The following is a 14,071-nucleotide window of genomic DNA, read 5'->3' as shown; positions in this document are numbered from 1 at the left end:
TCTCTCTCTCTCTCTCTCTCTCTCTCTCCCTCCCTCCCTCCCTCCCTCCCTCCCTCCCTTCCTTCTTTCTTTCTTTTTTTCCTTTTATTTTATTTTACAATACTATTCACTTCTACATATCAGCCACAGATTCCCTTGTTCTCCCCCCTCATGCCCCCTCCTTTTCCCCCCAGCCCACCCCCCATTCCCACCTCCTCCAGGGCAAAGCCTCCGCTAAGGACTGAGATCCACCTGGTAGACTCAGTCCAGGCAGGTCCATTCCCCTCCTCTCAGACTGAGCCAAGTGTCCCTGCATAAGCCCCAGGTTTCAAACAGCCAACTCATGCAATGAGCACAGGACCCGGTCCTACTGCCTAGATGCCTCCCAAACAGATCAAGCCAATCAACTGTCTCACCTTCAGAGGGCCTGATCCAGTTGGGGGCCCCTCAGCCTTTGGTTCATAGTTCATGTGTTTCCATTCGTTTGGCTATTTGTCCCTGTGCTTGATCCAACCTTGGTTTCAACAATTCTCACTCATATAAACCCTCCTCTTTCTCGCTAATTAGACTCCCAGAGCTCTACCCGGAGCCTAGCCATGGATCTCTGCATTCAGATCCCTCAGTCCTTGAGTGGGGTTTCTGGCACGACTATTAGGGTGTTTGGCCATCCCATCACTAGAGTAGGGAGGTTCCAGCTGTCTCTGACCATTGCCAGCAGTCTATTGTGGGGGTAACTTTGTGGATTTCTGTGGGCCTCTCTAGCACTTTGTTTCTTCCTTTTCTCATGTGGTCTTCATTTACCATGGTCTCCTATTCCTTGTTCTCCCTCTCTGTTCTTGATCCAGCTGGGATCTCCTGCTCTCTTTCCCTCGACTCTCACCCTTCATTACTCCCACTAATGTCCAGGTTGTTCATGTAGATCTCAGCCATTTCTGCGTCATTGGGCGATCCTCATGTCTTTCTTGGGGTCCTGTTTTCCAGGTATCCAACCTGGTGATGTGAGTAGCAGTCCATCATCCTTGTTCCACCTCTAGTATCTTCCTATGAGTGAGTACATACCATATTTGTCTCTCTGAGTCTGGGTTACCGTACTCAGGAAGATTTTTTCTAGATCCATCTATTTGCCTGCAAACCTCATGATGTCATTGTTTTTCTCTGCTGAGTAGTATTCCATTGTGTATATGTGCCACAATTTATTTATCCATTCTTCAGTTGAAGGGCATCTAGGTTGTTTCCAGGTTTTGGCTATTACAAACAATGCTGATATGAACATAGCTGAGCAAGTGCTCTTGTGGTATGATTGAGCATTTCTTGGGTATATGCCCAAAAGTGATATAGCTGGATCTTGCGGGAGATTGATTCCCAATTTTCTAAGAAAGCACCATATTGATTTCCAAAGTGGTTGCACAAGCTTGCATTCCCACCAGCAGTGGAGGAGAGTTCCCCTAGTTAAACATCCTCCCCAGCATAAAGAGTCTTCAGTGTTTTTGATCTTAGCTATTCTGACAGGCATAAGGTGGTATCTCAGAGTTGTTGTGATTTGCATTTCCCTGATGATTAGGGATGTTGAGCAATTCCTTAAATGTCTTTCAGCCATTTGAGTTTCCTCTGTTGAGAATTCTCTATTTAGTTCTATAGCCCATTTCTTAATTGGACTGTTGGTCGTTTTGATGTCTAATTTCTTGAGTTCCTTATATATTCTGGATATCAGTCCTCTGTCAGATGTGGGGATGGTGAAGATCTTTTCCCATTCTGTAGGCTGTCGCTTTGCCTTGTTTACCGTATCCTTTGCTCTACAAAAGCTTCTTGGTTTCAAGAGGTCCCATTGATTGATTGTTTCTCTCAATGTCTGTGCTACTGGTGTTATATTTAGGAAGTGATCTCCTATGCCAATGTGTTCAAGACTACTTCCTACTTTCTCTTCTAGCAGGTTCAGAGTAGCTGGATTTATGTTGAGGTCCTTGATCCACTTGGACTTAAGTTTTGTGCACGGTGACAGATATGAATCTATTTGCAGCCTTCTACACGTTGATATCCAGTTATGCCAGCACCATTTGTTGAAGATGCTTTCTTTTTTCCATTGTACACTTTTGGCTTCTTTGTCAAAAATTATATGTTCATAGGTGTGTGGGTTAATATCAGGGTCTTCAATTCGATTCCATTGGTCCACTGTTGGTTTTTATGCCAATACCAAGCTGTTTTTATTATTGTAGCTCTATAGTAGAGCTTGAAGTCAGGGATCGTGATACCTCCAGAGGTTGTTTTATTTTACAGGATTCTTTTGGCTATCCTGGGTTTTTTGTTTTTCCATATGAAGTTGAGTATTATTCTTTCCAGGTCTGTGAAGAATTGCGTTGGTATTTTGATGGGGTACAGATTGCATTGAATCTGTAGACTGCTTTTGGTAAAATTGCCATTCTTACTATGTTGGCCCTGCCTATCCATGAGCGTGGGAGATCTTTCCATTTTCTGACATCTTCTTCAATATCTTTTTTCAGGGACTCAATTCTTGTCATATAGGTCTTTCACTTGCTCGGTTAGTGTTACCCCAAGGTATTTTATGTCATTTGTAGCTATTGTAAAGGGTGATGTATTTCTGGTTTCCTTCTCAGCTTCTTTGTCCATTGTATATAGGAGGGCTACTGATTTTTTTTTGAGTTGATCTTGTATCCTGCTATATTGCTGAAGGTGTTTATAAGCTTTATCAGTTCCTTGGTGGAATCTTTGGATTCACTCAAGTATACTATCATGTCATCTGTAAATAGGGAAAGCTTGACTTCTTCCTTTCCAATTTGTATCCCCTTAATCTCCTTATATTCTCTTATTGCTCTGTCTAGAACTTCAAGTACTATATTGAATAAGTATGGGGAGATTGGACAGCCTTGCCTCATTCCTGATTTTAGTGGAATTGCTTTGAGTTTCTCTCCATTTAATTTGATGTTGGCTGTTGGCTTGCTGTAAATTGCCTTTATTATGTTTAGGTATGTTCCCTCCATTCCTGATCGCTCCAAGACTTTTATCATGAAGGGGTGTTGGATTTTGTCAAATGCCTTTTCTGCATCTAGTGAGATGATCATGTTTTTTTTTTCTTTGAGTTTGTTTATATGGTGTATTACATTGATTGACTTTCATATGTTGAACCACCCTTGCATCCCTGGGATGAAGCCTACTTGATCATGGTGGATAATTGTTTTGATGTGTTCTTGGAGTCTGTTTGCCAGTATTTTATTGAGTTTTTTTGCATCAATGTTCATGAGGGAGATCGTTCTGTCATTCTCTTTTTGTGTTGTATCCTTGTTTGGTTTAGGAATCAGGGTAATTGTAGCATCATATAAGGAGTTTGGTAATGTTCCTTCTGTTTCTATTGTGTGGAACAATTTAGAGAGTATTGGTATTAACTCTTCTCTGAAGTGCTGGTAGAATTCTACGCTGAAACCATCTGGTCCTGGGCTTTTTTTGGTTGGGAGACTTTTAACGACTGTTTCTATTTCCTTAGGAGTTATTGGACTATTTAAATAGTTTATGTGGTCATGATTTAACTTAGGTATGTGGAGTAGAGGTTTTTGAAATATGACTTAATAATTTTCTGGATTTCCTGAATGTCTGTTGTTATGTCCCTTTTTTCATTTCTGATTTTGTTGATTTGGATCCTCTCTCTCTGTCTTTTGGTTAGTTTGGATAAGCCTTGTCTATCTTGTTGATTTTCTCAAAGAACCAACTCTTTGTTTCATTAATTTTTTTGTATTGTTCTCTTAGTTTATATTTTATTGATTTCACCTCTCACTTTGATAATTTCCTGGCGTCTATTCTTCCTGGGAGATTTTGCTTCTTCTTGTTCTAGAGCTTTCAGGTGTGCTGTTAAGTCACTAGTGTGAGATTTCTCCACTTCTTTATGTGGGCATTTAGTGCTATGAATTTCTCTCTTGGCACTGCTTTCATAGTGTCCCATAAGTTTGCATATGTGGTGTCTTCATTTTCATTGATCTCTAGGAAGTCTTTAATTACTTTCTTTATTTCTTCCTTAACCCATTGGTGATTCAGTTGAGCATTATTCAGTTTCCATGAGATTGTAGGTTTTCTGCAGTTTTTGTTGTTGAAATCTAACTTTAAACCATGGTGGTCTGATAGAACATAGGAGGTTATTCCAATTGTTTTATATCTGTTGAGATTTGCTTTGTGGCCAAGTATGTGGTTGATTTTAGAGAAAATTCCATGGGGTGCTGAGAAGAAGGTATATTCTTTCTTGTTAGGATGGAATGTTCTGTAGATCTCTATTAGGTCCAGTTGGGTCGTGACATCAGTTAAGTCCTTTTTTCTCTGTTAAGTTTCAATTTGGGGGATCTGTCCAGTGGTGAAAGTGGGGTGTTGAGATCTCCCACTATTAATGTGTGGGGTTTTATATGTGGTTTAAGCTTTAGTAATGTTTTTTTGCATATGTGGGTGCCCTTGTGTTTGGGGCATAAATGTTCAGAATTGAAACTTCATCTTGGTCGATCTTTCCTGTGACGAGGATGTAATGTCCTTCTTGATCCCTTTTGATTGATTTTAGTTTGAAGTCTATTTTGTTGGATATCAGGATGGCTACCCCTGCTTGTTTCTTAAGACCATTTGATTGGAAAGTCTTTTCCCAGCCTTTTCTTCTTAGGTAGTGTCTGTCTTTGAATTTGAGATGTGTTTCTTGTATGCAGCAGAAAGATGGGTCCTGCTTTCGTATCCATTCTGTAAGCCTATGTCTTTTTATAGGTGAATTAAGTCCATTGATATTAAGGGATATTAATGACCAGTGATTGTTCATCCCTGTTATTTTTTAGTGGTAGTGTGTGTGTACTTCTCTTCTTCGGGGTTTACTGCTGTGGCTTTATCTATTCCCTGTGTTTTCAAGGGTGTATCTCACTTCCTAAGGTTGGAATTTTCCTTCTAGTGCTTTCTGTAGGGCTGGGTTTGTGGATAAGTATTGTTTAAATCTGGTTTTGTCTTGGAATGTCTTATTCATTCTGTCTATGATGACTGAAAATTTTGCTGGTTATATTAGTCTGGGCTGACATCCATGGTCTCTTAGTGTCTGTATTACATCTGTCCAGGTCCTTCTGGCTTTCAAAGTCTCCATTGAGAAATCGGTTGTTATTCTGATGGGTTTGCCTTTATAGGTCACTTGGCCTTTTTCCTTTGCTGCTCTTAATATTCTTTCTTTATTCTGTACGTTTAGTTGCTTAATTATTGTGTGGCGAGGGGACTTTTTTGGGGGTCTAGTCTGTTTGGTGTTCTATAGGCTTCTTGCGTCTTCATAGGGATTTCCTTCTTTAAGTTGGGAAAGTTTTCTTCTATGATTTTGTTGAATATATTTTCTGTGCCTTTGAGTTGGTATTCTTCTCCATCTTCTATCCCTATTATTCATAGGTTTGGTCTTTTCATGGTGTCCCAAATTTCTTGGACATTTTGGTTCATGACTTTGTTGGCTTTAGTGTTTTCTTTGACTGATGAATCTATTTCTTCTACTGTATCTTCAATGCCAGAGATCCTCTCTTCCATCTCTTGCATTCTGTTGGTTATACTTGCATCTGAAGTTCCCGATCGTTTACTCAGATTTTCTATTTCCAGCATTCCCTCTGTTTGTGTCTTCTTCACTTTTTGTATTTCCCTTTCAGGTCTTGGACTGTTTCCTTTATTTGTTTCATTGCTTTTTCATGATTTTCTTTCAGTACTTTATTGTTTTCTTCCAGAACTTTATTGTTTTCTTCTAATTTTCCCTTTTCTCTAGTTGTTTATAGCGTTCTTCCCTTCTTTTTTTTTTTCCTCTACACAAGCCTCTACCTTCTTCATGATATTATTCATAAGGCTGTTTTCTTCTGCTTCTTTCAATTTTTGATGTTCAGGTCTAGATGTTGGAGGCGGGCTAGGTTCTGGTGATGCTGTATTGCTCTTCATTTTCTTGTATATACATCTGCCTTGACATCTGCCCATCTCCTTGTGATTCGTTCTTGGTCTTATCAGCGCACTTGGTTCAGACAGAGCTGACAGATTCAGGAAGTCTCTCTCTCTTGTCCAGATGGGAGCTCTCTTGTCCAAATGGGAACTCGTGGCAGGATGGAAGCTCTTATAGAAGTTGGCCATTTGTATTACTTATCAGTTCCTCTTTCTTTATCTGTCTGCCTCCCAGGGAAGACTGTGATTCCTATTCCCTCAAATTAATGAGTTTATTGAGGTTAATACAGGAGTATAGGTATGGGATTACCTATAGGAATATGAATAACTCTAATGTGTGGCATCACAAAGGCTCACATTAGAATGGGTGACTCATGAGGACTAGAACTCTGAATGTGGCTGCATGACTTGTTTGCCGCTGAATGGGACAGAGGGCCTCCTTTCTTCAGTACTCCTTAGTTATCACCCATTTAACCTTGGAAGTGGAAGGGCCTTGTAATTCCTGTAAGTTTCAACTTTCCAAGCCATGATTTAATTGCTGCATATTATGAACCTCTTCTCTTTTTTCATAGAACTTTCTGAGACTTAATGAAATAGTCCTGCCCAGGGAAGAGTACACCAGTTGGATACTCAATATCAACGGGTCATTTCTGAAAACATATATGCTAGCTATACAGAATGATTGGTTTAACTTTAGGAAATATAACTATATGGATATATATATATATATATATATATATATATATATATATATATATATTTCGTACATATATATATGTATAAGCATGTAGCAACAATTAATGAAAATAGAGGTCATTAATTAGAAATAGAGCAAGGAAGAGTATTGTGAGGGTTTGAAGGATGAAAGAGAGGAGAAAGTAATTTCAAAAATAATAGAAAACGATTTCATGTCATAAAAAGGAAAACTGTTACACAACACTTCACCCTTTCCTTAAAATGTTAGTTGTTTCTACAAGTTCACATTCTCCCATGGAGCTCTGCAAAGGCACTAACGGCAAACACTAGTCCTGAAGTCCCTGGTGAATCAACCATTTTATGTTTGACCTCTTCTGTAAGCACAGCCCAGTGCTCCATCATGCCCAGTGAATTGGCCATAAAGCACTGCTTCTTTCATATATATTTTATCATCAGAACCCCATCCTTCCTTCATCATCTTCCAGTCTGCGTGAGACCTCTGCCTGTGATAACCAAGCATCCCCAATGCTTCCTGTGAGCCAGTCCATCAGGAATAATCTCTCTCAGATTTCATTAGATTACATAGACTGTATTTCAAGGAGGTGTAAGTAAGTACATGACCTACTTTCCTACTTCTATAGCACTCAGATTAATCTCATCTGTTCTCATAGCCTACAATCCCATGAGCCAAGCTTTGGCAGGAGGTTTCACTGAACTTTTGAAAGTCTTTTGTAATTCACGCAGTTGAGAGACAGATTACTCCCTGACTAAGACAGTCTCTTTTTGTAGCCCATTTTAAGGCTCTCAAATGCAAGTTCTAGCATGGATTTTCCTTTTCTCTGTATAAAAGGTTGAACTATGTGACATCTTCTATCGCATTTATTCAAAACAGAGAATCACATCTTAATTGTATACAAGTGTACTGAATTTTGGCCTAAGGAATTTTAATGAATACAGTAGTTTCATATATGATCTTGATTTGTTTTATCTTCCATGAAACCTCTGACTTATGATTAATTCTGTTTCCTGGCTTTGTGTACATCTTTCCATTTCCATTTAGAAAACACTATGGATTTTACCTCTTGACCAAAATGTATTTAGTGAGAAAACTTTTTTATGAACTTCATGGCAGAGAACTAATAAACACTGAATATATCAACTCATTGAATTCATTATATCTAAATTACATTTGTCATAAAAAACAAACTAAGATGACATGTTTGCAAGTTATTAAAGTATCAAAATTTAGATGTAGGTTTTTAGCTGGTTTTAAGCACAGTTGCAATTTTGAACACTTTTACACAAGATTTTTAGTGTCACAGTGTCAGAGATCTAAGGAATGTCACATTTCAGCAGGTGCAGGGGAGGATATGGATTACAAAGATTTCAGGTGGGAAAATATGGAGAATAAAACCCACAGAGAAAAGTTTTCGTTGTTATAATGTAACTAGCATTTTATAAGGCCCTGTAAAAACTTAGAGAGGCAAAAATTATTATAATATTCTGGATGAATAAGGGAAGAGCAAGAAGAAGGAGAAATAGAAGAGGAAGAGTAGTAGTGGGAGAAGATGGATGCATGGATGGATGGATGGATTGAAGAATGGAGATAGCTGATGGATAGATAGATAGATAGATAGATAGATAGATAGATAGATAGATAGATAGATAGATAGATAGACAGACAGACAGACAGACAGATAGATAGATAGATAGATAGATAGATAGATAGATAGATAGAGTGATATAAAAATAGAGTATATACAGTTTTTCAGGCTATACAGTACAGTGGTTATTATGTCCACTGAAGGCAGAATGGACTCAGAACGTTTGTCCTTTTTTCTCATATTGGTCAGAGAACTAGTTATGGGTGAAGAACTCTGGATTTTTTCTTTTACCATCTGTAGCCTTTTGAATCTGAACAATTCTAGGACTTCTGGTTCCCAGATATAGCCCTCAAATTTAGTTCCATTCCAGTTGTCTCTCAGTGGTCGCACTTTTACTTTAGGCTGATATATGAGGTGAGGTGGGACAAATACTGGTCATCCAGGTAGCCCTGGCATTCTAGATCCCCAAGAATCTTTTTAAATGAATGCTCCAGGTTTTGTGTAGAACTCTAGAAAAGGAACAAGGAATCCTGCCTACAGCAGATGATACAGAACAGGCTGAGTTCTTGCTTGGTGATATGGATTATTGTAATGGAGAGGCAAAAGTCTCTGGGTCAGGAATATGCAACAGGCTAGATACTTTGAAGATAAAATTTAGACCACTATTATTTTCAGAGCTGAGGACCAAGCCTAAGACCTTTTGCTTGCTAGACAAGCACTCTACCACTGAGCTAAATCCCCATTGCCTGACTTTTAAGGACATACTTTAGAGAAAAGTTAGAGGGAATTGGGGGACTTAAGACTACCAATGTCTGAGGCCATCTCATAGACTTCCCTAGAATGTGTTGGACTGATCGTGTTTGTCTTTGGGGGATGTTATTTTTATAAAGACAACAGACTTAGTAGGTGGGTTGATAGCATTGAGCTCACCAGGATGAGGACACCCCACTCAATGATTAGTCTGGAATTCTTTAAGGAAGGAGGAGATGCAGCAAGTTGATGAAATGAAATGTGGAAGTACCTGCAGTTGAGAAGTGAGGATGAGGTGGGTCACTCCAGAATGTTAACCAAGAAAAGTCAGAATAAGAAAAATGAAATATGGGAGGAACTCTGACATTATATGAGAAAAGTATGTATTTGTTAATGCTTTGGTGATTGGCATTACACATCATCCTGGCACTTTAAAAACTAATACAATGGGATCCTTCTTTGAGAAATAATTTCCACAATTGACATAATATTTTATATTAAGTTCATCTCTCTGAAATCTTGTAAGAAAAGAGGAACATTATGGACCATGTTTCTGTTAAAAGAAGTAGAAAAGAATTATTGAAACAGATTTTGGGTTAGTCTGAGCTTCTTGGTAGGAAGGGTTATTCCTATGTTACTTTTGAGACTTGTTTGTTCCTAAAAATATCAGCTGAAGCCAAGATTTGGAGTTTTATCAGACCAATACATCATGCAGTATAACACCACTCATATTATGCTATGTTCATATTCATTGGTTACTCAGATGAGAGCTTGAATCATTATGGTGAGTGGCACATCCTGGTTTGCATGTACTGAGGATGATAAGTGTAAATGGAATGTATGTGATCCACACAGTTGGTACTCAGGATGTCAACTTATATCTGTACATGAAGCCTTTGACTCTAAGATCTTCAATAAACATTCTTCTGTGTGTCTCTTTTGAGGCCTTAATTGGCTGTAAAACATCTAGTTAAATTGAGGTCTGGGATCAGTGTGCCTCAAGGTTCCCTCTAACTAGCAAATATGTTAATGATGTCCATTTGCTTTCATCTGTAAGGGAGCCATCAGCTCAAATGACAACAATTGAGGTGTTTCTGGTTCCCTTTTGGTTAGGGTGTTGGATGAAGAAGAGAATATTCTGCCCACACATCCTCAAAGTTAAGGGATTCTGAGTTTAATTCTTGCTCAGTAGGCTGCAGGTCTCCACTGATAGCAGTTTATGGTCAGGATGTTTCTTCTCTTGGATTGCCTGGACTCCTTTCACACAGGGCTTGGTCCTTGGCTACTTGATATCAGTATTTGGCCTAGGAAGAGTTCTCTATTGTGGTTGGAGCAGGTTCCATTTAAGTTGTCTCTTCAAACTGTGCTTCCTAGGGTCAACATTAAGTCTGACCACGTATCTCTCATTGGGTTGGCAGGAGCTCCCTTGATTTTAGAGTTTGTGGTTTATCTTCATGAAGGTCTATTGTTGGCCTGTAACATTTCCACTTTTGATTTTGACTGGCTTGTTCTATGAGTTTTGTATGAGCTCTGAATTCTTCCCAGTCAATATTTGCCCCAGACCTGCTTCTTCATTTGGTCCTTGGAGAATGTCCCAAGTCGTCCTCTCTCCCTGTTTTAGTTTATGCTTTTGTCAGGGTAAGTGTTAGCACTCTTGCATTCTCCTTTTCCTGCTTTGCCCCCGACCTCTTTCATTTGAGGGATTGATCTGGGCCCACGTTCTTCCTTAGTTTGGCCCAGTCTTCTTCCGGGTCAGAGGTGTGCTGAGGCCAACTTCTCATCTTGGTGAAGGCCCTGGCTTCAGTCCAGGTAAAGTTGGGGCAAATATACTCTCCTTTTCTTTCTTTGAGCCAGGTCTTTTTCTTCTGAGGAATAGGGCAGAACTCATCTCCCTCTTGGATGGGGCCAGCCTTCTTCAGGGTCAAGGTTAGGCATGGGTGTTCTTTTCTTTTCTTTTTGTTTAATTTCATTTTGTTACTTTTCCTTCTTCTCCTTTGCCTTGGCTCTTCCATTTAATCAACTGGCCCAGGGATTCCTCTGTTTTTCCTCTGAGTTAGAGCTTATGCAGCTTCAGGTTTTGGTGAAGGCCTCTTTTAGGTCATGTTTGGCCTTTTTATTCCTAGGGTTGGTCCCTGGCCTTTCTGGGTGAGGGAAGCCATTGCTAATGTAGGCATTATTTCTGGTCTTCACCAGGTTCATCCTTAGGCCTTGGAATACTTCTGTCTTGACATCATGGTTTAATGGTTAATCCTGGTCTACTTTCACTTTAGGTGCTTAGCATGTGCATTTTCAGGGGCCATGTTGGCCTGGGGTACTTTAAGGGTGTGGCTGTGTCCAGGCAGTTTTTGTGTTAGAGTTAAGCCTGGTTATATTGATATTCTGGGAGTGTTGGTACCTGTTTCTCTTCAGGGTTGAAGCAGCGGATACTTTTGAGCGCAGGTTTGACTGGAGCAACTTTGTATTTGTAATTAGCCTTGGATTATGCTCAGCCATTCTGAATAAAAATAACATCTGGATATTGATAGAGGACTGTATTTATTGTGCTTCTCTTACATCTCAAGTATATTCTGAGGAATATTGGCTCTTTCCAAGGGAAATGGGCACAGACACCAACACACAGCACAGACTCCAGATGAAATAAATTACATATTACACAAAAAGAAAGGGGAAGTGGAAAGAGACAGTGGTGCTTGGGAGAGTCCTTGCTGTTGCATTGGTGACTGTGGCCATGGTAAAGAGGCACCATGAGCTCATGTGGAAAATTGTTGTTTCTCAATAAAGATAACAAAATAGAGTCCCAACAAGGTCCCTGCTGCCTTTCCTTCTGTGATCTGCTCCCATGAAGGGATATCACAGGGAGTTAATATAACAACAGAGGCTGGTCCTCCATTGATCTAGATGCTGCCTTGATAGGCACATGAGTGTTGTACAGATCTTCATGGGGCCTCTTATGCAGTGTGGGAATGGTGTCCTCTCCTGTATGTCATTCATGGCATGCACTATGAGGGTGTTCCTCTTGTCCTTTTCTATGGAAACACTTCTCAAAATGTCATTTTTCTTCTACCTTGAAAATCCCTGGAACAACGAACCATGCCTTTATGATCCCTTTCAAGAAAGCTCCTTGTAATGTCCACTCATTGATGTGAGATCAGGTCTTCCCACAAAGAATGTCTGCACTGACTTACCAGAAATTGATTCCTGCTCATGTTATGATTGTTGTGAATCACAGCCCACTTTAATAGAGAGAGCTGCAAATGCATCAAGGGCACACATGTAACCATGACAATGATTCCTTGTGTGGTGTCACAGAGGCCAGGCCACACTCTGCTCAGGGAAGCACAAAGGTGGTGAAGCTATGCAGATGTCTTTGGACTGGTAATTAGGGGAGGTGCCTGAAGGCTTCAGTTAACATCATTGCTTGGGGACAATTTTCCATCCAATCATCATTTCCTACTACAGAACTTCACTGCTGAGAAGAGGAAGGTCATTGGGGAAAGGACAGACTCAGTCCATATGTACACAGTTCAAATATTGGTCTATCATTTCTGATGCTCAGTTTATCATCAAGAGTCTCTCATCATAAGGCTTGTATTGTGCCATCTGCAGTACCTGCAGCTTGGGAAACAGAGCTGTTTGAAATGTGCCCTCCAGCCTGTCCCTTCACCATCATTAAACACACCTTGACGTGAGATTGACCAGAAAGCAGAAAGCCATGAGGCTTTCCCTACCTCCTCTCATCATGGTAGTTGATGACTTCTGAGGCTGTCACTCACTGGATAGCAGTGTAACAGCAGTTCATCCTGTCCCATTTGGAAAGTGGAGTCCTGGGACAGGTGCTGACTCTGCCTCAACTGTTGTCACCTTTTCTAACAAACACAAGTGGGAATAGGAGTAGAAAATAATGGACATATCCCACTCTGAGCATATTCATTCCCAATCTACCACTGTCCTTTGCCTCATGCCTCTCTCCTTCCCTGAAAGTTTATCCCTGAAGGATGGTCTCAGATTTCCAGCAATCCTTCTAACTCAGGGGCCTTTATTGTTGGGTTTCCTTTTTATTCTTCTTTTCCATGGATGCTTTTTTTCCTGCCCTAACATGACATTTGAAGGACAATGGGAAGGAGGCATCTTAGAGATCTGAGGAGTTAGTCAAGGTATCACAGTGTTCCATTCCTCTATCTTATTGTGGATGGAAACCTACACTTAAGAATTGTGGCATGCAAAAAGAATGAAAACAAAACTGAATTAACATCTTTTTCTACTGGTCCTCAACCAATCAAATCTCAGTTATAAAAGAAAAACTGGGGAGATTCTTCCTGTGATTTCTAGATGAAGTATAAGCATTGTGCTACCCTCAAAGACAAACAGGATTGAGGGAAGGTGGCCTCAATTAAACCAGCTATCTAACCACAGAGCTTTAAATCCTTTTCCTGTCTGCAGCAGCAGAATCTGGAAGAAGAGAAGTTATACAGTTGCCCCACAGAGATGCCTCTTTGCTGTCTCAGTCTGGATGCCTGTGGTAACAGTTGCAGTAGGAACAGCCCACCTGGAAGTCTTCCTGTCAGCATCACTGGATCCTGGGAACCCACAATTTCCTGCTCTTCACCAAGTTCTGGATAGCCAGTAAGCATTGTTAGACTTACTTGATGGGGGTGATTTACTGTAATCTGAAAGTGCAGTGGAAGAGGAAGGAGAGACTGAAAACTTCCATGTGCTTGGTGTCAAATGGTATCTGAGGGACTTAACATGTGACATAGATTGTAGATCTCCATCTAAGAAAGATCCTGAAACATCGACACATTGTTAGTAACATCTTAGACAACATCAGTGCTCTAGAAGCAAGGAAGTTCCATGCACAGAGTGAAGCATGATCAAGCATGCCCGACCCTACTGTAATAGTGCTACTACCCCATCATAAAGAACGAGGGCACCATCAGTGTTGTGCCACAATACCACATGCTTGTTTCCATACAACACACACAAATGTGTGCCCACATTCATACATTTAAAAACATGTATGTACCTACACCTTTGCACACACACACACACACACACACACACACACACACACACACTCAGAATTATACTTTGAAATTAAATTAGATGTATAATAAATTGGC

At 40.1% G+C, this 14,071-nt stretch overlaps 1 long non-coding RNA gene across 2 annotated transcripts in view; it reads left to right on the top strand.

Annotated features, from left to right (window-relative positions):
* Window positions 1-892: 892 nt before the first annotated feature.
* LOC121826199 (uncharacterized) overlaps window positions 893-14,071 on the top strand; it is a 40,562-nt gene continuing 27,383 nt past the window's right edge. The window contains exons 1-2 of one of the 2 annotated variants that reach the window (XR_013047756.1): window positions 893-1,026; window positions 13,392-13,574. This is a non-coding gene — a long non-coding RNA (uncharacterized LOC121826199). The remainder of the gene's footprint in view (window positions 1,027-13,391; window positions 13,575-14,071) is intronic. The other variant, XR_013047755.1, reaches the window with a different exon arrangement.

Source organism: Peromyscus maniculatus, chromosome 23 (assembly GCF_049852395.1).
Source record: "Peromyscus maniculatus bairdii isolate BWxNUB_F1_BW_parent chromosome 23, HU_Pman_BW_mat_3.1, whole genome shotgun sequence".
NCBI lineage: Eukaryota > Metazoa > Chordata > Mammalia > Rodentia > Cricetidae > Peromyscus > Peromyscus maniculatus.
The sequence above is the reverse complement of the archived record's forward strand: the minus strand, read 5'-3'. Positions and strand labels throughout refer to the sequence as shown.